Genomic DNA, 26,659 nt, shown 5'->3' with positions numbered 1-26,659 from the left:
TTTGAATTCCTATATATAATTTTGTAAGCATTTAATTCTCATTTCCAGTAAGTACAAGTTCATTCTTGACTGGAGCACAAATACTAAAAGACACAATAGCATTCTGACACTGTTTTCTAGGGCAGGTAGAGGTAACAAGGGCAGAACAGCATGTGCGAGGATGCTCCCCATGTCGACACACAGTTATAATAGCAGTCTCAGCTGGGGCCGTGCTTTTTCCCAGAGCAGAAAAACAATAAGACAGGTCTGGACGCTCCTGTCAAGGGGAATTGGAATAAAACACACAGGCACCGAGTAGATTGTAGGCACCCAACTCTAGCATTGTGGCATGGACAATACCTCTGGGAGTAATTCCTCTTCATGGGGTCTGATTCCCCTGTCATTGCTAACCACTAGCCATGCTGATAGCCAGTGTCGGCAAGTGACAATTCTACAATGGCTGCCATCCATAGCTCTGCAGAGGGCAACTCACACAGGCATGGCTACGCATGGAATCCTGCATTAAGTGGGACAAAAGAGATATCTAGGGGGTAATAAGTGCACAATAAAGGTTCTGGGTGTTGAAATGACATCGGTCCCAACATGTGACCACCCACCAAATTCCTATTCCATGCAAGTAAAGTAGCATGTCAGGAAATGAATTTTGTCTTACAGTGCATATGTCATGACTGAGACAATATGGAATATATGGGAAGCTGTTTCCCAACCTATGATTGATATTTCCATATATTATGATTTCAGAATGCATCAGATGAACTTCAGTCATACTGTTCATTAAATATCACACTGCCTGAGGAGGAACTAGTGAAGAGCAGATCCAACATTGCTGTTTGTTCACTTGTGGCAAAGTATGCTCATTAGTTTGTGCATAAGGCAAGAGGTGGAACACTGGTTGTATCCAGACATTTATGCTCCAAAAATGTTTTCTATTTTTGCCTGTTTTCTTTTTTGCTTCATGCCACTTCATGGCACAAAGCATTGTGAATCTAATTAAAGCAAGGGTTTAAACAATTGCCTTAAGTATGGATCGTGCAGCTGTGATAATTGTTTTTAGCTTTAAATTTGAAAAAGTTTGACTCATTAATAGTTTATTAGTTAATAATTAATAGTTTTTTTGCTGCAATTTTTGCAAGCATGAAATCTTTACACACCATATTAGAGTGTAAAGTAAAAAAAATCTTAGTAAACTCTAACTGAGATAAACATCTGTCCGTTTTAGCCTGCATTGACGAAGACAGCTCATGCACGCCATTTTATGCCATTATCCTCTATAGACCTCTTATCTTTGATATTCTACTGTTATTTGTCTTTAGATTCATTTATTAACGAGTGTTTTCTGCTCTGGATGTTCAGTTGTTTCTGGATGATAACACAATTGGCATGACACTTGTGTCCCACTTATATTTCTTTTACACATAAGTAGGCTAACATAAAAATAAAAGACATTTTAAATATAGGTACAGTGTTCTTCACAACAACCTATCTGCATAATTCAGATACATAATTTAGAACCTATCTGCAGAATGTAGGAATCAGTATTTTTGCCTGTCCCGAACTGCAATAACTACACATTATCTTGAAATATAATCATTACAAAAACGAAACATTAGTACAAAATCTTATTATTGCGTTAATGTGTGAATCCATTTAACATCTCATGCTTGAAACACCATTTTCAATGAGTCATCCGTTATAGGTTATTAAAAATTAAAATTTTTCCACAGCAGTCACTGAACCCTGTTACCTGAACACATTCATCCCTATGAAATATTTGGAATATTCCACAAGTCACATGTACAACAAGATGGTGCATCATTCAAATTTCCTAAAGGTCCTGATTAGAAGAAAAGTACATTCTCTCGTTCTTTTTCCTTTATTTTCAATGATATTGTGATGTTGAATGATATTCACTTTGAACACAAATTACAGAATGAAAGTAAATTATTCATTTAAAAATTATTTTAAGTAAACCGTTAGAATGTTATTAGCATGGATGCTGGTAATACGCATTTAGCATATTTGATAATTCTATGCTAAGAACTCAACCCTGTTACTCATTTAATAATAATAAAAAAGAAATCTTGTCAAATGAGAGATATTGTTGTCTGAGATGACACAAAACATCTTTTGAATTGCTAAATGAAAACTTATTTTAAAAATAATTTAGATCTTGCTTTTGATCACCGACCAGATTAAAAACTGTTTAAAAACACATATACTACATATTTCAGGTCATCTGCATCTGCAAATTAATAGATCCTAATTACAAGATAATAAGGGTAAATAGTAGCTTGGGGCTCATTAAAAATGACATTTTTGTCTTTTGCAACATAGGGACAAAGAGTGAAGTGAGTGAAGAGACTGCTTAAAAAAACTACAAAAGCTTGCCCATTAGGGTAATGTACTGTAGGCAAGCTGCATTTTATGAAGAAACTACTCTTTATGAGAAAGGTGATGAGAGAATTGCTATTGCTGTTGCCCAACCCTCACATGCACACATATAAATAAAGAAAGCAGAAATGTTTTCCTAGTCATACACTGAAAATTACATATGCATATATATTACCCACTGCATTTACAGCACCTTTCTTCTCAAGCGCCGTCATTTCTGTGTTCAAAACTTTTCATTAAGCTATGCAGCTATCCTGGGTTTTTCAAATTCAGTACACAGAGCATGTCAGAGTGACAAAGATTTGTCCTAATGCATACAATATGCATAAAAGAGATAGCAAAGTCATCAACTTAAGAATACCTTCACTTTTACCTATTGCTAATACACACTAAAAAAGGAAAAAAATGGGGGGGGGGGGGGGGGGGATCTCCCAACAAGTCAGTGGAGGTCAAAAAACTCATACTGAACAAGCACGCCTGGAACAAGCTGCAGCATCCCATTACTAAAATTAGCATGCCTCTATAGTACAATCCATAGTTGATGGACTCTTTGAGCAACTGCAGGTATTGAGGACACACACACACACACACACACACACACACACACGACTCAGACATACCATTTCCCTTCCTTCCATTCCTAATGGACAGCACTCTATTGTCAATTTACCTTGCCCCAGGAAATTCAAGGGAAGGTTTCTGCCAACTCCCATAGCCAAAGACACGGTGCTGTTTATCTCCTAATTGATTCTCCAAGGAAGGCCCGAGATTGACAGTGTCAGACTAACATCATAAAAAAAAATCCTGTTGCTGTGGCAAAGTCATGCATCATGTGTTAATAATACATAATTTGAGTCCTCATTGATATGCACATGCTCTGAACTTCTCCCTTTTCCCCCATCATACTTCGGTGGCAGGTGTATTTATGTAGGTCAATGGAAATGGCACAGTACCAACTCTGCATATTAAAAGACTTCAAGCGGCATGTTAAATGATGGCACGAAGGATAATTAAGAGAACATGTCTTTAAGGCTATGAAGGTTAAATTGCAAAAGACGTAATAAGAACGTAGCCATTTAAATTAAGATACGTACCTAGCGTTCAGTGCTATTAGTGGTAGCAGGTGTGATCTACAAGGGACCTAGAAAGCTATATTCTCTGCGCTAGCTGTAGCTGGTGTGGGATCATGTTACTGTTTAGACACGAAGTGAACTTGACGAAGCGTGAATAAAACAGACAGCTTATTTGACAGAAGGAAAACTCTAGTGTAATACTGTTGTCACCTGTAACAACACGGGACATTTCTAAATGAAAAGTGATACTAGGGCACAAACCAGACATCTTTTTGCACCGTAAATGCTTTTGCTTTTTGCTACATTTTAGGAGAAGAATAAAGATTAAATCTTGAGGTAACCTTTAAGAAATAATATAACGAGAATCACTGAAATAGATTGCGTATAAAGTCCTGAACTTCAGTTTAATAATAATTATTATCACTGGTTAATTATTAGCAGGCTTATATGACTTGTTGATGGTGACCATGTATTGCTCATAGTCTATACACATTCACATGCACATTTTTTTCTACTTGCCCCAGTAAACTGGCTCTGGCTGTGCCCGTGCTATCTAACTTGTGTTTAGCGTTAGTTGACAAGAAGCAGCTTTGCCGCAAACTGATACTACTTTGCTAGCTGTGTATTTTACTCTAGTCCCAGCTGAGTCTGACCCCTACATCTCTGTCTGTCAGAGATCATTTCCTCACATTAAAATGAAAATATGTGGCATGTGTCACATGCTAGCATGAAAGGTGTCACACTGTGTTAATAGCTCATCCAGCTGACCATCGTCAGAGCGCTCAGTGCTGACAGGACTGCTTAAGAGCTGCTTGCGCTTGGCCTTCTTTATGTCTGCTTTTTAGGGAAACCTGTTGTTATGTTGATGCTCATTCACAGAAAGCTAGCTTTACCATGACCATCAGGTTTCAAGGCTGCTCTTGACTGGAGGAATTAACTGCTTGTGCTTCAGGTTCGGGTTCTACGCTAGTCATTACTATAGGCTTTAAAAAATAATAAAGAAAAAACCTGTCAGAAAGCTCTGAAAGTGGCTGGCTAGTTTTTGGCTCAGCAAAAACCTAGCAAATTAGTGGGAATGTTTAGCTCAGTTTTGGTTAATACATTTATTTTTTTAGCTAGGGCCAGTGGTGGGTAGAGTAGCCATTTGAGAGAGTAGCCATTTGAGCCAAGATTTGATACAAGTACAAGTAAAACTACTTATAAAAAATTGATTAACAGTAAAAGTATTAATGTTAATAATTACTTGAGTAATAAAGTATCTAATGAGAAGACTACTCAAGTAGAAAGTTACCTCAGATCTGATTAAAATGAAGGGAAAATCCTGAATCTCAGACAACATGGAGAACTGTAAGTCACACATCTCCTTGAAAGTCTGTCTGTTCTGTCTGTCTATTCTGTCTATTGTATATGATATAAAACCTGGGTTCAAGATGCAGCTGCATATCCCAGTCCTGTGATGGGTACAATAACACAGAACCTGTCATTTTCAACACAAAATCTCACACACACCCAAAAAAACAAGCATTTCCCCAACAGTTGACTGTCTTTATTTTCATAACATGTTTACAACACAACCTTGTCAGCATCTGCATTTAAACAAGACAATAGAGAACAAAAGAACAGACTATGGAGCAGAACAGAAGAGAAAGTGTGTGTAGAGAGAGTGAGCGTTGCTCCTGAGCTGCTAAAAAAGTGAGTCGTTGTTGTGGACCACTGCGTGATACGTGATATAAACTAATTATTAAAACTACATATATTCATTAACATTTAACAGTAACAGAAGAAGCCAGCAAATGTAGCAAAGTAAAAGTACATTTGTGTGATTAAAAATAAACTTGAGTAGGAGTATAATTATGGCCAGTTAAACCTACTCTTAAAAGTAATTTTTTCCCAAAAAGTTCCTCAAGTAAATGTAACGCATTACTCCCCACCTCTGATTTGTCTTAAACAAGAAATCATGAAGAATTGAACTGTGCTTCTTACAAAGTCCTGCTTTGCCTTATGATAAAAATATAATATTATATAAAACCCAATTCAATCTTCCTTTTGAATGAGCAAAAACTTAAAGTTGAGGTGACTTTTTGCACTTATGGTTGTTAGGAGGCATCGAACTGGACAAGGCATTTAAACTCAATTTGTTAACTTTCACAGTTGTAATAAAATAAAATAAAATAAATTGTCATTTTGCTCTGCTTTAAATTGTGTGGGGAAAAATAAATGTTGTCACCCATGACAGCTTGAACCTTGATGCAATAGATACTTCATTAACGTGAATGAAGGACTCTGTTGTCACAAACCACCAACCTCTTGAATTATGTATGATCCACAAGCTACTATTACTTATGCTTTCTTATACTTTGACTGACAAATATAATTGGTACACGTGTCTGAACAGAATAGAAAATGTCAAGGTCCTCCTTAACTAAGTTTTATATACAGTACAGTCACCTCAGGATCCTGCCATTATTTTAGCAAGTGCCAATAAAAGTTTCATTTACAAAATATCCGAATGTGTGTGTGTGTGTGTGTGTGTGTGTGTGTGTGTGTGCGCATGTCTTGGCTAACTTCACCATGTCATTAAAATGAAGCTTTGCGGTAACTGAAGTCTGCAAAAAGGATCCTCCCTCCAAGCTAATATATTCACTATGTTATAGATGGAACTACTAAATCAAATCCTTGAGAGGCTGTTAACTCTCAAATCCTGTGTCTGTTCCCCAAACACCCACATTTCAGACAATACAAATGTCCTGCAGGTGAATAAACAACAGAAAAATAGGAAACATTATCCACCAATTCAGACAAAACATCTTTTTTTTCGCATTGCTGAATTGTCTCAGATGCAGCGATACAGAGGTCCTGCTAGGCAAAATGTTATGAGGTGCCGTGTTTAACACTGATGTCACGTGATCAGAAAATGTGGAAGAGAGCTAATTCAGAGAACAGTGTTACAGCTTTAGGTCTTGTCCTAGTTACAGGTATATTTTCAGGAGTAAAGGCATACAAGTGAATCAAATATTCCTTATGATCATTGTTTTTTTGTTTTTTTACCTACATCAGATAAAACTCTTTCACTATAATGCTACACTGTATATTTGAGGTCCTAAAAAAAAAAAAAATCAATGCTGCAATGTAAAAAAACAACAACAACAAAAAAAACAAGCCACTCATTATGACTATCCATTTCAAGATGTCATTTTTAGCAGACTTTTTTTTTAATATAGCACGATTTTTAATTTAATATTAATTTACATTTCCGCATGCAGATATACACCAGTGCTTCATTTGTAAATTATGAGGTGCCAGAACACCACGAGAGCAATGATCCGGCAAGCCATCAGGGAGGGGAAAAGGTGCTAGAACATATAAACACAGCAGTGCTCCAGGAGACTCATGTAATACAGTAGTGTTGAGTGCTGTCATATTGATATAGAGCATACAGCTTTGATGTGATGACTCTGGTACAGTGAGGAATTACAGAAATAATGTGTTCCTAGTGGGGGGTTCTCATTAAAATCGTAGGAGGGCAGGGGGTGTCTTCTGCACATTACACCAGTAATTATTTAAAATAAAATTTCTAAACTAGAGATATGCACCGAGATAATGTGCATTCAATCACACAACTTTTTTTTTTTTTTTTAAGTATTCTTGAGTAATTACTGGGTTTGACAATTTAAAATACTAGGTAAAACTGACTCAGTACTATCAGGGGTGTGTTTTTTTATTTTGTGAGCGCTGTTCTGTGCTACAGTAGAGAAGAGTCTTGAATATTGAAATAGATATGCGTTATGTAAAGAATCAAACATGACAGGAAGTGCTTTTATAGGAAAATACTCAATGGTAGCGTGTTGTGATGCATCTCAAAAGTTGATTCTTTTCTAATAACAGCACCTCTTGAAGGGTTTTATGAATCTTGAACGATATGAGCAATTCCCACACTGTTGTTGTTGTTTTTAAGATAACAACAACAACAACAACAACAACAACAACAACAACAAAACACAGCTTGTCATGCTACCAAGAAACTGCAAAGTGCAAAGTACTCTGTCCTGAAGACTTTCCAGTTCTGAAAAGCTTACAGTTACAAAACTTACAGTACTTTAAATGATAGCTTCTTTGGAAAATTTCACCATATCAGCAATTACACACATTCTTTTTTCACACCATTTTCTCCCCAATTTAATCACCTGCTAATTCCTATTAACCTCTCAGCTCTCCCCGTCGAACAGCTATAAACTGGGGAGGGTGAAGGCTAACACGTGCTTCTCAGAGACACATGAATCATGCCACTGTAGATTTTTCGAACTGCTGCTCATTCTGCATCACAGTGCATAACACACTTAGAGAACAGTGCTATTTACCCTCTTCTGCATGCATGAGCCAACAGATGCCCTTGATTGCCCTCGTGTTGCTGTCATTGACAGGGTAGAGTGTATCCCACCTCCCCACCCAGAGAGCACGGTCAAATTTGCTCCCTTGATTCCTAGCCATGGACGGCTGTGGCATCATCAGGATTTAAATTCACAATCTCCCAATCTCGCAATTACACATTGTTTGTTTTTAACCTGTTTAGGCGGAGTTTTCACCAACTACCTGTGCAAGTTGTACAGTATTGCATTCTTACATATTAGACATAATATACAGAACGAGTGCATTAACATAAACTTTGTGGCCTTCTTCATGAGCAAAAAGGCTGTGAATAATTGTCTTTATTGTTTAACCTTTTGATATTTTGTTCAGAAAATTCACAAAAATACTCTGTTCTCATGGATATCAAACAATTGCAAACAAAACACAGGTTTATCAAAAAAATATCTTTGTTAAATATAGGTGTGCAACAATTATTGACACCCTTTAGTCAATAGTCAATACTTTGTGTTATCTCCCTTTGCCAAGATAACAGCTCTGAGTCTTCTCCTATAATGCCTGATGAGGTTGGAGAATACATGGTAAGGGATCTGAGGCCATTCCTCCATACAGAATCTCTCCAGATCCTTCAAATTTCGAGGTCCACGCTGGTGGACTCTCCTCTTCAGTTCACTCCAGAGGTTTTCTTTGGGTTTGAAGTCAGGGGACTGGGACGGCCATGGCAGGACCTAGATTTTGTGGTCAGTAAACCATTTTTGTGTTGATTTTGATGTATGTTTTGGATCATTGTCCTGCTGGAAGATCCAACCATGGCCCATTTTAAGCTTTCTGGCAGAGGCAGTCAGGTTTTCATGGTGCCATGTTTCCTAATAAAATGTCCAGGTCCTCTGGCACAGAAACAGCCCCAAAACATTAAACAGCCACCACCAAATTTAACCGTAGACACGAGGCACTTTTCCATATGGCTACCTCTCTGTGTGTGCCAAAACCATCTCTGGTGTTTATTACCAAATAGCTCTATTTTGGTTACATTTGACCATAGAACCCGATCCCATGTGAAGTTCCAGTAGTGTCTGGCAAACTGAAGACGCTTGAGTTTGTTTTGGATGAGAGTAGAGGATTTTTTTCTTGAAACCCTTCCAAACAACTTGTGGTGAGGTAGGTGACTTCAGATTGTAGTTTTGGTCTTACCCATTGTTATGAATGACTAAGGGAATTTGGCCTATGTGTCACCTTATATTTATACCCCTGTGAAACAGGAAGTCATGGTTGAACAACTTCCTGTCCCTAGTCACCCAGGTGTACTAAACAAAATGTAAAATATCAATGGAAATATACTTCAAATATATTTTTCTTATATAAATTCATAAGGGTGCCAATAATTGTTGCACACCTATATTTAACAAAGATTTTTTTTCAATAAACCTGTGTTGTGTTTGCAATTGTTTAATATCCATGAGAACAGAGTATTTTTGTTCTTTTTTTTTTTTTTTAACAAAATTTATTTATTTATTTATTTTTACAATTTTTCACAGCCTTCTTTGCTCATATTTACCAAAGGTGCCAGTGTTACTGGAGCTCACTGTAGGTTAAGCGATGAATACATATTGGAATATCTTTATTACAAATTGATAATGTGCTATGGCCCCTGCCCTGCCCCACCCTACCATTGCCCCTGCCGTATGTTACCCCACCTCACCCTGCACCACCCTCATAGAAATGTCTGTTTTTGTTGTGAGGTACAATGAAATTGCGTTATAATTCATAGAATCACTGAACCCTACAGAATATCAATGAAGAAAAAAAATTCTTACTTTGTCCAATTATCCAAATTACTCCTCCACACTTGTGACATAACAACAAAGTCAGCTGCCATTTTTGGCATTTAAAAAAAGGTCTTCGTTTGCTAGCATGACTGCTGATGCATGACCATGTACCATGTGTGATTGACAACTTGATTACACTATAATTATTATTTGATCCTTGCTCGTTACAAGACAGAATTGCAATTGCATTTTTGAAAGGGACAGAACACATAAAGACCTGTCGGTATATTATAAATGGGATTTTAATTCCCTTTTCTATTTTTTTTTTTTTTAAATTGCACCTCAAAGATTTTGTATTTATAAAAAGTTATGGAACAAAGTTGTTCCGAATCCGAGAGCTCCAAAGTGTCCGAGAGGATAAAAAGAAAAGCTGTTTCACCCGCACGATTTTGGTTTCCTGCCTTGTAAGATGCTGTTTTGCACATGCTCCCCAGCAAGAGTCTTATGATCTTAGCTAATGTGGTTCATTACAGGGAACATTTCAGACACAGGAGAACAATGTGGCTTTTAGACACAACAACAGAATGATAGGACGGCTTTGTTAATTCTTTCTTTCCGCTAACTTCGAGCTCCAGCAGTTCTCCAACTTTGAGCGAGCAGACAGGAGATTCACCTGCTGTGATGAGGAAGGCAGGCTAAGGAGGAAGGCTTTGATTCACATCCTGCTACATATTGCTTACACGCATCACACACCAAGAGAGGCAAATTATTCACCCAACAAATACAGTTAGACATATTCAAGTGTGCACTCACATGCTCTCTCTCTCTCTCTCTCTCTCTCTCTTTCTCTCTCTCTTTCTCTCTCTCTCTCTCTCTCACACACACACACACACACACAGATCTTTATCACTCTCAGGACTGATTCTCTAACATTGTTTCTTCCACCCACAATGCAGTGTAAAACACAGAAGATGCTCTCTTTTGTTAAATATGAACATGAAGAGTTTTGCTGGAATTTACTAGAACGATTGCAGAGGGAAAGCTGATAAAGCCATGTCACATTTTTTTTTTTCTCAGGTGAAATTTTTTTTTTTGAAAAACAAGAAATAAAGAAAAGAAAGCATGTCTGACCTTACAATTGTTATTCCTTGTGGGATGTACAGAGTTTCAGCTGCTTCTTCACAACTAACAGTGCCAGGATTTCTGCTCCAGGGCTAACAATTTAGTTTGGGTGTCCATAGGGGTGGGCTTTTGTGTGTACGTGTGTGTGTGTGTGTGTGTGTGTGTTTGTGTGTGTGTATTTGTGTGTGTGTGTGTGTGTGTGTGCATGGAGGCACACACACCCCTGTCTGCGGGAGAAAGAGAGTGTGTGTAATCGTATTCCTCTCTCTGGTAATTAACTTGACAGCATGAAAAATGGACGTGATAAACGGTCTCCTTTGATAAAACACAAATATCCTATATTATTCCTCTCACAAACTCGATGAGCAAAATACATCTGAGGATGGGATTTGATTGCACTAATCATCTGGAATAGTTTCCAACTAGAGCAGAGGAACAGATGCACTCTTTTTTTTTTTTTTTATTTAGGAAACTTTTTAAAAATATTTTTTTTCATGCCTGTAGAACGCATTATGCCTTCGGCTACCTTGGCTTCCGCTGGGACTCCTTTCTAACAGCTAATATGACTATTGTGTCTCACAGTAAAGTGACACTCCTGCTTTTTTGTCTCTATTATTTCTGTGTAATTATCACCACTCATCCTTGTCAGCTTTGCTGATTTATTCATCTGTATGATGAAGTTCCACTGGAAGCTAGATTTCAAAATTTTACCTCCCTATCACTTACCTCTGACAAGCAGCAAGCGAAACATGTAGGCCTATGATGCACTGTAAAAGCAAACCAAGGCCATGTGAGGAGACTACATACAGTAAGTCTGGTGCCCTTGCATTATTGTTCAGCCATTTCTTTGAATCAAATGACTCAATAGGGCAGATAAGCCTGAAGAGAGGAGGCAATTTGATTAAGACTCAGCTCACCGCTCCAGTTCGAAGCAAAACTAAATTAATCATGCGTTTGTGCTCAGCCAGCATCTCTTGATAATGCAATACATTAGATTGCAATCATTTGAAGAGAAATCTGTGAAACCTGCCTAAATAAATACATATATAAATAAATAGATAAATAAATAAACAAATAATTAAATGAATAAATAAATGTTTTTAAACTATTTTGTTTTGTTTTTTTAAAACCAAGCAGCCGAGCTCCTTTTGCTAATATTTACACATTACAAAATAACAACAACGATAATGTCAATAGAAATACAATAAGGTCAAAAATCAGATTACTTAGCCGTGCATGTTGCGACTTGAAAATTTGATTTGAAATTTGAGAACTTGCTCAGACTGTAAAGCCTAATGTCGCCCTGGAAAAGGGGGCAAATGCAATAAAGCCATGAGAAACTTTTAAAATGCATATTGCTCCGATAAGGCTGAGAGAACTGTACCTTTTTTTTTTTTCTAAAGTAATTATGAGATATTTTTTCCTCGCTGTCATTAGTCAAACTGACAGGTGCTCTCCTCTGGCCAGGGTCCCCTGTGCTCTGCGACGCTCACCTATCTCCAACATAGCCCCATAATGAATGTTTACAACACACAGGTAATGGAGTAAATATTGGAGTCATCAATTATTGAGGTTGAGGGACAGACAATCAAATCCCATGATTATTGTGTCCTTAGAAAGCAGGGCCAGGGTGCTTGCGGGCAAAGATCTCCTATCTGTGAACATTTTGCATGCTGGCATTAAGCATGGAGTAACAAGCAGGAGCACGGCCTGTTGGCATTTGTGTCAGGAAATGATCGAGTGAGAGGAAATATTTAAATTATGGCATTATCAATGCTGCTGTGGAGGTGAAGGTTTGAAAGTTTGTCACAAACCCTTATCCATTTAATGAAAAAAAAAAATCACTCGTTAAATATAGAAAAAAATTCACCTAAATCAGATCTGATGACTCTATAAAAAAACCCCAATGACATATTTGAAGCACTTGCAAGTTCTATAAATTTTTTTCCTCACACCAACGAGGAAGAATCTCATAATAATCAGCAAGCTCTGGAGAATGAATGGCAGCCTGTTTATGTAGGTGCGCATGTTTGTGTGTTTGTTTTTTGTGTGTGTCCTTGTGCGGACATCCAGAGCTATCATTTATGCTGAGTTTTAAAGGAGCTGAATTGCTGGGAGCACACTTCTCCTACTAACTTCTTCAACTTGTGCTGATGCTTGCTTTTTCTGTGCTTCTGACAGTGTGCTGTTTTCTGTCGTGTCAAATAGTTACTTAAACTGAGAAACCTCACACACACACACACACACACACACACACACACACACACACACACACACACACACACACACACACACACACACACACACACACACACACACACACAAGCCTCTAATGAAATTCAAATTACCAAAAGTTAATACAATGGAGCATTTTACCAGGAAAGTGGATATCCTGTCTCTTTGAGTTTGTGATATGAAAAATGAACCTTAGAGAATTGAGGACTCAGATAAAAAAAAAAAAACATTTTTAAAAAGCCTATAGGATTATACAGACACCACAGCTGCATTCCTGATTGCAAACAAAAAAAGCAAAAAAGAAAAAAACAAACCAGAGCATGCTCCCGCTGTTGGTTGGTTGCCTCCCTATCACTGGAATTGCCTTTTTAGACATAAATGAGGCACAAGACTAAACCACCACCAGAACCTCAGGGACAGATGTTAGCATGCACAAGCACACATGATACAGGCTGCATATCACAATCTCAAATTCATAATCAAAGAGCCATTTGAATACAGGCAATCCCAGACAGACTTTTCATCATGTCCTGGGCAGCGCAGCATGTCCGGCGCATGTTGTATCGAGCCGAAAGGCCCAGAGCAACGGCGGACATTATGTGGGCCTGCAGAATAATTGAGTCAATATCCACCAAAAGGGATGGTGGGGGTGGATGGGTGGGTAATGTGGGGGAGGGGGTGTAAAACTCCTAGCATTTTGTTGTTGCCCTAATTTGAGAAGTGACTCCAGGCAGACAATGCCAGCGCTAATGACTACGCATTAGAGATGGCCTTCGCAGCTGGGCTCAGGCTGCTGAAGTGTGCAGATAGGGCCCAGGGCTGGAGCGGGGCCAGCTGAGAGCTTCCTATCCTCACACACACACACACACACACACACACACACACACGCACACACAGAGCTCCGTATACTGCACTCTCGCTCATGCAGTCCAGCATCCCACTGCTGTCACACTGGCATGAAATAAACAAACAAACTGAATTAAGCTGTGTTTACTTATTTCATTAACACAAAATACAGTCAAACACGTTGTCATTACTTCATGAGAATCCTGACGAAGTATTTTTGTCATGGTGTTATGACCTGGCTTCTTCGATTACATTAGTCTACAGTACAGAAAGCGGCCGTGTCACGTCTGGCCGCAATTCCTCTACCGTTTAGACTCCCTTCCTCTTTTCCCCTTCCCTCTTCCTCTGACTGCGGGGTAAGAGTCTGAAGAGACGGGTCGTCCTTTGTTTCTCTCACGAGGCTACTTGCAGCTAATGGATAGATCGAGGGGTGGTGGTTGTAGGTGATCAAAGCTTCTTTTATCTTTTTTCCCCCTTTCCCTCTTTCTTCCTCACTTACTTTCTTGCTGCATCAGACTCACTCACTCACTCACTCGCCGTCTCACAGACATCAATACATTTTAAAGCAACGTATGAGGAATGATCGGATTATCCAATATACAGCCCACACAGGAACGACTGGGGAATTAATACTAGACATTAAAATGAACTACAGCTGTGAAGCAAATGCAGAATATGTGGTCTGCTCTCTGATATGCCATAATATGAATATACTCAAGGTTTCGTCGACCTCATGAACACTGCGTTCTGCTGAAACAATCTGTAAGGATCCTCAATGTTTTGTTTTTTTTTTCCATTTTCAAACAATCGCAGAACACTTTCAAAGATGTTGTGAGTCTAGTAGACTGATCATCTGGTGAAGAAATGAATATAATGCACATGCTCTACTTTCCAAAGATCTCATGTTCTTGCTTAAAAGTAGATAGGAGCTTTCATTTCTTTTAAACCCAGCACAAGATTTTATGAAATATTTCGCTCAAGCCAGGAGGATAGCTACTTTGCATATTCTTCCTCAAGAGGCTCAACATTATGGAGAATTACGGCCAGCAGTGATTGGTAGGAAATGTGTTTTATAGTTGCCTGGAAAACTGATCCAACATAAACTCATTTCTCTTTACACCCAATATTTTTGTTCTTCGTGTGGGATAAACATGTGATGTACAACTTTTGAGGCATAAATGTTTAACTGGTGAAAAAAAACAAAGGAAGAACAGGATGCATTTACGTTCATTTTCCTGTGCCGATTTTTTCAGTTGGTCTGTATTAAATTAAGACTTGAAACTGGCATGCAGCCTATAACTCGCTTCAGCGGAGATTTTCTGGTGACAAAGTAATCAAAAGAAACCGACATCATAAGCAAGTGCTGGGAGGCGCTCCCTGGGGGGACGCCACATACAAACCTACGCACATGTACACACATACGTACACACTTTTTCTGCTCCACTTTTTGACAGCTGAGTAAGGGACACCACCAGGAGCGTCAGAATCAGGCTGGAATCCAGAGCTCTTGGGCACCATCATGTCTAATAACTTTATCATTAACTGCAGCCTTTGGGGACATGGACTCCTGAATTAATTAGTCTCTGCAAATGAGAAGGAAGAATAACAATTCAGATCAGAATTTCCTCATCCCTCTTATTTTACAGGTCTTGGCTATTCCTTTTAATATACAAAAGTTGAACTACCCATGGTGGCCTAATTTAAATACCATAATTCCTGAATTAAATATATATGCACTAATTTCATAACGTGAAACCGGCAGTAGTTCAATATAATTGATTTATATAAGAAATAAGTATGGGTCAAGTGTGACTAATAGCAGCATTGTTGCACCAAGCAGTTAGTCTGTCTGAGTGAGTGATCTGTCAGTCTGGAAAAAACACACACCTAGACCACTCATGAATGAAAGATGACAGCCGCTCAGCATGTCAGTGACATTAACCTCAGATTGAAAAGTGTGTTACCAGGTTGCTGGGTTTCGTTTAAGTTCTAAGGCTGATTTTTTTTTCTCTGATATGGCTGTTCCATGCTTTTTTGATGTTTGCCTGTATTTGGAACGACCATTTTGGCCTTAGTGCATTTGATGAAGATTTGTATTTTGACCATTGACTGACTTTGACACTGAATTTTGGATCCTGATTTGGATTTGTCAATAAACTCACAACTAATCTCCTGAGTGGAGTGTGTTTACTGCAGGGGATGCCCTCCACCTTCTGAAAATATGCCAGTAGGTGGATTAGTTATGCTAAATTACTGCAAAGCGTTAATGTGTGTGTATTCTGGTGTCATATCCAGGGTGTAATCCCACCTCACACCAAGTGTTCCCAGAATAGGCCATGGATCTATCACGACCAGAATAAACCTGACCAGGATATACAGTACCTTGCTGATGAATGTTACCTATTTAACATTAGTTTGTTTTCTTTCAAATATTCCATGTCATATTTACTACAGTTTAAACAGAGAGCAAGCGAAAAAAAAAAATAGTCATGAGAGGGACTCATTTAATGCAACCACAAATGGACACTGTTAAAACACGGCATACATTTTTTTCCCAATCAACTCCAACAGAAGTGCAGGTTATATATTGTAGATATTGAAGTAAATATTGAATGTTGCCGAAATAGTGGCACAATCTATAGAACAATCAGAATAATCCAGGGCTATACTGTATGTAGCACTGCTTTCAACACAATAAAAAAATTCTCCAGTTCCAAAAATGCATTTTTAAAATCTCTTGAACCTCTGAAACCCCTTTTACTTATAATGACAGTTACCATAAAAGATTTTGATGGCTGCTTTAAGGTGTTGAAAGTTAAAGAAAAAGTCAAAATTATAGGTTGTCTGCATCAGTTCTGAGGCAATAAGCTGAGAATGTTAGCGACGGAGGCTGTCTATAGTATATGGTGGCCTGACATAAGGTAGCAGGTTTATAATTTCAGCTGACAGATAGCTGGCAGGGTGACACTTGTGCACTTTACACTTGTACTGCCGACCTGCTGCTTCTATTCACAGTGCATTTGTTTAACATTGTTCCCAACATCTGGACAGGCATTGTAAGATATTTATTTATTTTTTTAGCTAGCATCAGGGGAAAAAAACCCCTAAATGTTAGATGTAAAAAAAATGTAAAATAATAATTATATATATATATATATATATATATATATATATATATATATATATATATATATATATATATATATATATATAAACATGCAGGAGAAATCTTGGTCAAAAAGCCCAACAGGACATGCGGCGGAATATGTGTTGTGAGGAACTGATGAGTCCGGCCGAATCTGTTAAAAAAAGTTTCTCTCAGTCCTGCATGGTGTGACCACTTGGGGTTTTTTCAGCAGGCTTGCAGTCACACTTCACTGACCTATGATCGTCAGTCACGTCCGTCCTTTAAGGCAGCAGCAGGTCCAAACATGGCTATCAGCTTCCCTTCAGCTGCTGTCTATCAATGTCATTCTGGATCAACAATGCAGAACCTTTCCCTCTGCCTTCATCCCTCACTCACTCTGTTGCTCAGCTTCGCTTCTCCCTCTTTGCATTATTGTCAAGGGCAGGAATTTCTGACTCCAGACAGCACTCCCTCCAGCTGAGTTATATATTTATTTAGCAGAAGCCACAGATCAATACGACTCTTCTTTTCTGGAGCGGTATCAGGCTAGCTGAACAGAAGCGCATCAGGAGAAACTGCTAGCTGACACTTGTGGGAGCTAGATGGGGTTTTGTGGGGGAATTTAAAACTGTGATGCCCTACCATTTGGAAAGCAAGTGGTGAATAAACAACACTGGGTTGATGCTTTAGGCTCTGTGTGATCTGAAAGCTGAAAAGCATTATTGTATTATGTAAAGAATAAAACAGGACAGGGCATGATGTTACAGGAAAATCAACGACGGGGTTAATTATTTTCTAATAAGTGTTTAATTCCTGTTATTCAACAGTATTTTGTCAACAATTCCAATTTTTAATTCAACAAATGATGACATACTGGAATATTTGCAAGACAAGTGGAACATCTGCAAGACACTGTAGACTCCTTACATAAATGTTCAATAGATGTCTTCTTACGGAAAGCATCAGCATATTAATGATTTGTTGAATAAAATACATATTTGTTAAATAATAATGGTGGTTAGGCTTTGATTATGTGCAGTATCCATAATAATCAGGGCTGCTGTTATAGAAAATGAATCAAAACCTACTGACCAATCAAATTAGGAGAGTTCAGTAGAGCTGTGTATAAGTGCATTATAAAGTCCAATATAACATCATATGTGTTTAAATTTGGATGTTTTTTGAAAATCACTTGATTACAATTTATTCTCATACGCCATGTGCAGTATGTGAGAGTTGTATTGCACTGACTAACACACTTGTATACACCCCTTTAAGATAAAACTAAAAACCTCAGACATCTGAATCCACCACCAAAGCTTGTTTTGCTCGTACCCCCACACTCCAGCACCCCTTTGGAAATTGGAAATTGGTTTGAAATTTGAAAATGAAAATGATTTAGGACCCATATCATCGTAATGCCATGGCATGGCCCTTTATCTACTGTATGCTTGTTTCGTCCAAGTCCTCTTGAACTCTAGATGTTGGGGTTGGCAGTTGCTTTATTTGGTGGACTGCTAGTGTTATGGCCTGGAGGCATAGTTGTGGGTACCAGATCAGAACATTCTTGATTTGTCACTTATTTAAGAGTTCTACCATGAGCACTCAACCTGCCTGAGCGCTAAATCAAGTGATGGATCATAGAAGAGGGGCTTTATTCACAACCACCACTGAAAGTTTTACACACAACCATCAGAGGTTTACATTACTGGAATACTAATCAGTTGCCATTGATCACAATCTCCTACTATATACTTTTAATAATTATATGACTAGATTATGGTGGTTGTGGTTGGTGAAAAATGGGCTTTTTTTATTTATTTATTTTTTTTACTGCCATTGGCTATCTATGTGTGGTTTCTGTATTTGCCCTATGGACTGGCATCTTCTTTGTCTGTTATGCTTTTGAATAGGAAATGATATTAATTTGTTATAGACTTTAGCCATTCTCCTTTATCAGGATTGTGAGATGAACCAATTAAAATGTTGCACGTTATTGATCAATCACTTTGTATCTCAAAACTGATACGTTCGTTGGAGCCGAGGGTTTTGAAAGTAAGGAATACAAATAAATTTCAAAGCAAATTAATGTTCCTTGTTAATGAGACAGTTTCTGAAGTTAGACATGTTAGTTAGTGCATGGGAAATCACACTTGGTGGATGCTATTCACTCAAATGGAAATCACAACAAGGCAGCTCAATCCACAGACACCACCCTCGGGGAAGTAACTGGGATCCTTTATACACTGATAGAGAAGTGTGTGCTTTGTACGCTTCATTTTGTTTGACCTGACAGTGCAATGATCAGTTGCTGGTTTCAAAACTGTCTGGATATCAGGACGTGCGTTTCATGCGTCAGTCTAGAAGATTCCAACTAAAACAGTCATATATAACATAACCACTGGTTTCTACATATATATTACACCAAGTGGTTACATTTTGTTTGATTCATCAACCAGATTGCCTGAGGTACACAATATGGTGTTTAGCTTTATGGCACTAAAAAGCCAAACATTCACTACATGGTATTTAGCTTTATGGCAATAAAAGGCCAAACGTACACCACAGAATTTTAAGCTTTATGGCAATAAAAGCCAAACATATGATATTACATCTTTTTTAGTTATAGGGCACTGAAAACGCTGGGTGTTTAGCTTTATGGCACTAAAATGCCAAATATATGCTACAGAATTTTAACTTCATGGCATTAAAAAGCCAAACATTTATTACAGAATTTTTACCTTTATGCCACAAACATTTTATTTGTATGGTACTAAAGGCAAACCCACAATAGCAGTTTAGCTCAATTTTCTAATTTTGCAATATAATATTTTTATGTATGTATTATTTGTGTATAATGTTTATTTGTGCTTGACTGATGTGTAAGGCCTTCTGATAAATGGCAAGGAACTTAGTTTTTTAGGGTGTTGTCATTTTATAAATCATGTAGCATATTCACAGCTTATTAAAATAAAATTCCTGTGATAAAATGACACACTGTATTATGTTCTTTATAGCTTTACTTTATTGTGCCTGTAGAAGAGCATATATGTATGGGGGGGGGGGGGGGTTGGGGGAGAGAGAGAGAGAGAGAGAGAGAGAGAGAATGTATTGCCCATGCTGACTACGGCTTGTGGGTGGGAAGAAAGTGTGTTCTAGTTAATCACATGTCACCAACAGGGATGAAAGGTTGAAATTTAGCACAGTTCACACTGTAGCCTACTACTTTATACCTCAGATTTTCCCACTCCACGAGCTGCCTGAGTAATGGGTGAATATGTCACCACTGTGGGGTATACCAAATAGATTAACTGATGGCTGCTGCTGGGAACCATGCTTTGGTCTGAAAAATGATGAGCTTGCCGAATCTGTTTATAAAACTGCTTCCTTTCATCATTTCTGTGCTTTTTTGTGTGTGTTTGCCACATTTTTGTAAACATGCCACACATTCTGTGCAGAGAAAAGAAGCAATAGGAACCAGAACAAGTTTATCATCTGGGAGCCTAGCTCTCCCGTAGGATCCGGAGGACCAAAGAGCATCTGTTTATTAATGTAGACTATCAAACCAACTGCTTTCTATGTACTTTATGTCAGTTTCTCATATACTCACATAAATGGAGCATGCACTGGAGTATTTCATGTGTTTCCTGTGACATTTTTTTGTTGGTAACAATTTAATGGTAAGCATGCATAAATAAACATTCGTTTCGCACACCTGAAACTATCTAATCTAATCAAGAATCTAATCAACAATCTATCTATTTAAGAATATTAAAAAAAAAAAAAAAAAAGGTGACATGGTTGGCTGATTGATGTGCAAAATTTCTCAACTGTAAAATAAAAGCTACAGTCCTTTTGGTCTGTGGTTCTCAAAGTGGCGTCCATGAAGCAAAGCCGGGGTCCATGAGTTCTTTATATTGTTACAGTCGTGGTAATCACAGATCAAAAATATTTTATTTTATATTGAGTTTTTCACCACAACCCCCAACAGGAAAAGTGGAAGGAAATGAAAGAATAAAGGAGTTCTAATACTTATAAGCCAATCTGACTGGTCACTTGAATTGAATCCAAACCTCAATAACTCAAAAACAAGTCGGCTGATAAATAAGGTCAACTTGGACCTAATGAGGTTGAAAGGTTTGGGAAGAAAACGCTGTAGGGCTCCAATTAATAGCCAAAATATAACTGTAATCAAATAATAATATATTTATATTTCAATAATGATGCTAATATTTGAATAGATGGATTATGTTCACAAAGTAAATATGGGCAATCGGGGGGGGGGGGGGGTTCGTGGAATTTGTTTTCCAATTAGAAAGAGAGAAAGAGAGAGAGAGAGAGAGAGAGAGAGAGAGAAAGAACCCATGCTTTATGTAAATCCTTTTGCATGAATGTAATTATTTGCATGGCTTTATTGCTAATCTTCAATAGACAACAAAAACATTTACAGAGAAAAGAAAATACCAAGTTTCTCACTTGTGATGTACCCTAAGTGGCAGGGGTTGACACTGTCCCTGTATCAAAACAGATGGGAATCAGCAAAGTCATCAAAGCTGCTGTGAGAGCAAAGCTCAATACAATGAGACTAATTAACTTTCAATGCAGGGGATGTGCTATGAGAAATGATAATGCTCATTTTCATATTTAACTATTCTCATAACCTGACAGAGAGCAGCTCGTCCCAGAGCTGGGCTGAATGAAGAGATTATACTGTGACATTTTCCCTCTGAGTAAAAAACTCTCAAATCTTCCTTTCCCATTTGCGGACTGCTTTTAAGTGCAGCCCTGATATTACTGTGGGTACTGTGGTTCAGGAAGATGGAGAGTGTCATGACCACGCTGCTCACTATTAAGTCCACATCTATGTCTCCAGAGTACTAGCACATATAGCGTGTTTATAATGAACACCGTTCCTATTTCCCCCTAGTTTTATCTGTGTGATTTACAAAGTATTATACACAGCACTGTTGATTTCTCAAATCTGACTGGTTAGAAGATTCCTTTTCTATAACAACACGGCTCTGACAATAGCGCCAGTTGTAATTAAAATTACAGTGTTATATAAGTCCAATGTCAGCGTTTTATAACAGTAAGTTTTCCACTTTATCTCGGGCTTTCAGTAACATGACAAGCTGTGTTTAATTTTGTCTTATTAACTTCGGGAGAGGGAATAAAAGAGAGGAAACAAAGCTGCTATATGTAAGTGATAACAGGATCTTAACTTTTATACCTTGCAGATGTTCCACAACGTTAAATGTAACTATAAATGGTTATAATTGGGAAATATCTGTGGTATAAGAGGAATAAACACTTCAGAAACTGGTGTTACTGGAAGAAAAAGTCTTTGGGGTGGTAACAGTAATTCTAACTGTTCCAAAGTGTTGATTCGTTTCCTATAACAGCATGACATATCATGTTTTATTCCTTAGTTAATGGTTTCATTTGTAGATCTAGCCCATTAAGAGAGCTAGTGTCTCATTAGTGGGAAGTGGTACTGTAGCTCAGTGGTTAAGATGTTGGACTTCTGATCGGAAGGTCATGATCATTCAAATCCCAGCAGTGCCACTCTGCCCTTGTGGGCTCTTGAGCAAAGCCCTTAACTCTCAACTGTTCAGTTGTATAAACAAGATAAATGTGCACTGCTCTGGATAAGGGTGTCTGCTAAATGTTAGTGTTCTTTCTTTTTCTATGCTTGTTATTTTGTGGAACTAGCCTGTTGTGTACATCCCTTATGACTTTTGATATTTGTCGTATTACACAGTGATGTTATTTTCACCAATTTGAACAAATTAGTAACTGATGCATAGATAGCCTGCTGAGTGACATATTACTCTTCTAAACTAATTCTAACTTACACATGCTCGCACTGATATAGCTCACAGTGCAGTGCTGTACATCTAGATCTTGCCTAAAGTAAATTAAGTTACTTGTATTCATAACTATGTTTTAAAATAACAATGAGAGGGTCAGTGTGCTCATGACATCTCTGTCTCAGGTATCTCTTCTATGCCAGTGACCAGTATTTTCTTCTATACTTTGAGTCATGATATAAAATATCTACAAAAGCTCAGAAACAGAAAGTGGAGATGAAATACAGAGATAAAAATGCAGCTGACTATAGAAAGTTCATGAAGGCCACGAATTGGAAAAAAAAGTACCAAGATGCACAAACAGCTTAATGCAAGTTAATTTTTTTGAGCTGAAAAGAAAAAGATTACAAGGTCATACTTATACATCTAGACATTTTTCTCTTACCCAGACCATCCTGTATCTGTATAAAACCATGCAGGGATGTGCAAATAATATAGTTATGTATAAGGACATTTAATGTATTGTAGAATCAGCTAGTTAGCATTACAGCAAGATATGACACGAGTTCAATAGGTGATACCAATTAAATGCCACAGAATACAGCTGCTTCGTTATCTGTGTGTCATGTGTACATAATATATGGGTTGTTTTGCAAAGCATAATATCACTGTAAAATAATTTGAACTTAAATGTATATTGAATGGAGTGATAAAGGGACTGCAGTGTACATATTCAAGCAAAACAGGGGAAAAACTGTACAAGAAAATAAATAAAAAACATCTATTGCTTTGATTTACCGAACCACTGACTGTACACATTAGTGTCTTGTTTGAAAAGCCATGTCTGAAAGGAGCTGGCACATCATCTGAGTGCGTTCGGGAGTGTGTGATATTACACTCCATTCTGTCTTCACACAGAACAGATGAAGAGGAAGAGAGGGCTGCCTCTCAGACAAGATGCTTTGAGATTGTGGGGATGGGCAAATACAGAGCACATATACTGTGGGGGGGAGAAGATTTTTTAGCAGTGCAATCTCAATTACACCCCGCGAGTTAATCAGGGCAGTCCTGCGAGTAATGAGCCAAAGAACAAAATGTTGCAGCAGCTTTAACCAAAACATCTCTGCATTTGTCTGTTGTTTCAATCTGCACTACACTATGGATGTATCTTGTTTCTAAGGAATAAAACTCAACACGGTGTGCTGTTATAGAACAAATAACATATGTAATAAGTGTTAATGCAGCCCAATGTGAAGCAGAGTTATTGTTACCAATGTGAAAGGTATTATTTTCCAATAACAGCACATCTTGCAGTCTTATTCCTTTTAAAACCACAGCGGTGTTCTAAAAAATTACAGTCTTTTATTTATTAACAGCTGTGAAAAGTTGGTTCCTGATCACTCACATTATAGCAGCTATAAACAGTCATTCCCTCACCAGCCTCTTTCTTCGAGTTAATAAGACTTTAATATAGCGGAAACTTAAAACTGACTGTTCCAAAGCACTAACACCGGAGTCCTTTGATAGATTTTAAATCTGTTTATTATTCACCTTACATTATTGTGGAACATGCACCATACAAGCCCTTGCACAGTAAACGAGCTGTTACTGTGGAAATTATGGACATATTAGCTCAATTGCATTAATATGCTGTAAACCTGCATGATATATATGTAAAACATTTGCCTTGCAGCTGGCACTATTGTCACAGATGCTGTTTTAGAAAATTACTCAATACCTTCTGACTAATAAGACTCAGGAATTCAACAGAGCTGTGGTATAATGATTTTAACACTATGCACATAATGTAGCTGATACAGTGAAACTAGTTTTAATAGACATCAGATGTGTTTTTAGTGTCCAATCAGCATTTTACCCATTGCATTTGGCAGTGCTGGCCTGCACATGTTCGTGATTACAGATTTTAATGAACAGGACATATTTGTCTATCAACTTCAAACCGGAAGCCCTGTGGACTTATCTTCCTGATGATGATATCAGCTCTTATTCAAACAATTTTACTCATTCTTCCCAAAGGATGCAATCATTTATAACCTCTGGTGTGCCTTTTGAGGAGCACATAAATCATTAGGGAGCGTTGGACTGTATGGAAATTAATGACACGGAGGAGCTAAAACTTTGACAAATTACAGTTTCCTCTTGTTCTTCAGCTTGTAGAAGGTCCTAAGTTATTTTAATGAACCTAAAAAAAACATGGGGCCTGTTGTAAAGTGTCCACCTTTTAGCAGTGCTTCAGTCTCCCGGAGGAGCATCATTAGGAAAATCAGTCAATACAACCCCTTTCCAAAGTAGTGTGCTGAAATGCATGATAAAAAAAAAAGTAGTCCAGCTTAAAAGAGGCTATGGCTAAGTTCAGTATTTATGTGGGTTTATGTGTATGATCATAGGACAAGATAATATGATAATACTGGACACCATGCATGCTTTGAAATACCGAGTTATAACCGGTTAGCATTGCTTTTCTAAGGACTTCATTTGTATTTGTATAAATCCAGTGAAATCACTTTTTCTAATTACAGAATTTCACATGAGGATTTACAATCCTATTTTCTTAAATACGGTGTCCAAATATAACGATTTGACGTCTGTATCATGACAATTTTAATCTTCTGAGTGAATCTAAAAGATCTGCAACAAATGAATAACAATTCACCTTGTTATTAGGTGTGTTTTTTTTCACACTCTTTAGGGCCATCTAGAAAATAAGCCTGTACAACTGGGCCCTAAGGGTGCAGTGGAGTGAGAGTGAAGGATCACATTCAACATGGCTGATTACTACACTTAATGGCAATGGCTTCACCTCTTGTTTTAAATCTCCCCAACGAGTGATGAGCCGGCTGTTTATCCACTCAGATTGCTCAGATTGACTCCATGCCTTTTCCAGGATGTAGGAGTCAAGCGGAAAATGCCAACCAAAACAACTTCTCCATCAGTGACTCACATTGTGAAATGCAGTATTGTGTGCTGGTAAATGTACTATATGCAGTGCTGAGAGGTTTGAAGCTTAATAGTGGGCTGTGTTCTTACGGTGAGAGAGCTTTTAGAGCCTGGGCTGGAGAGGTGCTGATTTTCCCCCTGCTTTGTGAAAGCCTTGTACAGAATATTGTTTTTAGTTTTCTAGTATTAGTATTAGTATTAGTATTACTATGCACTTACTGGGCACTTTAATTGGAACACCTGTACACCTGCTCATGCATGCAATTATCCAATCAACCAATCAGTGCATAGTAGCACAATGCATAAAATCAAAAGCTATAGTTAATCATTTAATTAATCAGTTATCAATTGTCATAATGGGGGGAAAATGTGATCTCAGGAACTTTGACCATGATTGTATGCATTGTACTGCTGCCACATGATTGACTGAATAATTGCATGAGTGAGAAGGTACAGCTGTTCCTAATAAATTGGTTGGCCAGTGTATCTTTCCGTGAAGTGCTTGCACTATTATGTATTGAATTAAAGTTCATAATAAAGTTAATAATAAATATTTCATGACCTAACATATGCTTGCATGTGGTGTCCTTTACATGCTGAAAAGATTTTAATAATACCAGCTGCTTTCTGCAAAATGTGTAATTAATCAATAGAAACCGGCTTAATTTACTTAATATGTAGAAAGATTTGTTTAGAACGTCTCATGCTTATAAAAAAGGGGGTTCCCAAGGGTTCTTTGGATAGTTCTTTGTGTTCTGCTTGGAACCCTCTGAGGAAAACCCCCCAGATGAATAACTGAAAGAACAATTTTGGATTGTGGATTGAAGAATCCTTTTTTCTAGGAGGAAAGCTGAGAAAAGAGACTCTGCTGTCTTGGCCCATTGTGCTAATGATTGTCCTAACACCTGTTAATACCAGGACCTAATACTAGTCCTGTTTAAATACTAACTTTTGTTTATCTTGAGG

This window comes from Ictalurus furcatus, chromosome 10 (assembly GCF_023375685.1).
Source record: "Ictalurus furcatus strain D&B chromosome 10, Billie_1.0, whole genome shotgun sequence".
Taxonomy (NCBI): domain Eukaryota; kingdom Metazoa; phylum Chordata; class Actinopteri; order Siluriformes; family Ictaluridae; genus Ictalurus; species Ictalurus furcatus.
The sequence above is the reverse complement of the archived record's forward strand: the minus strand, read 5'-3'. Positions refer to the sequence as shown.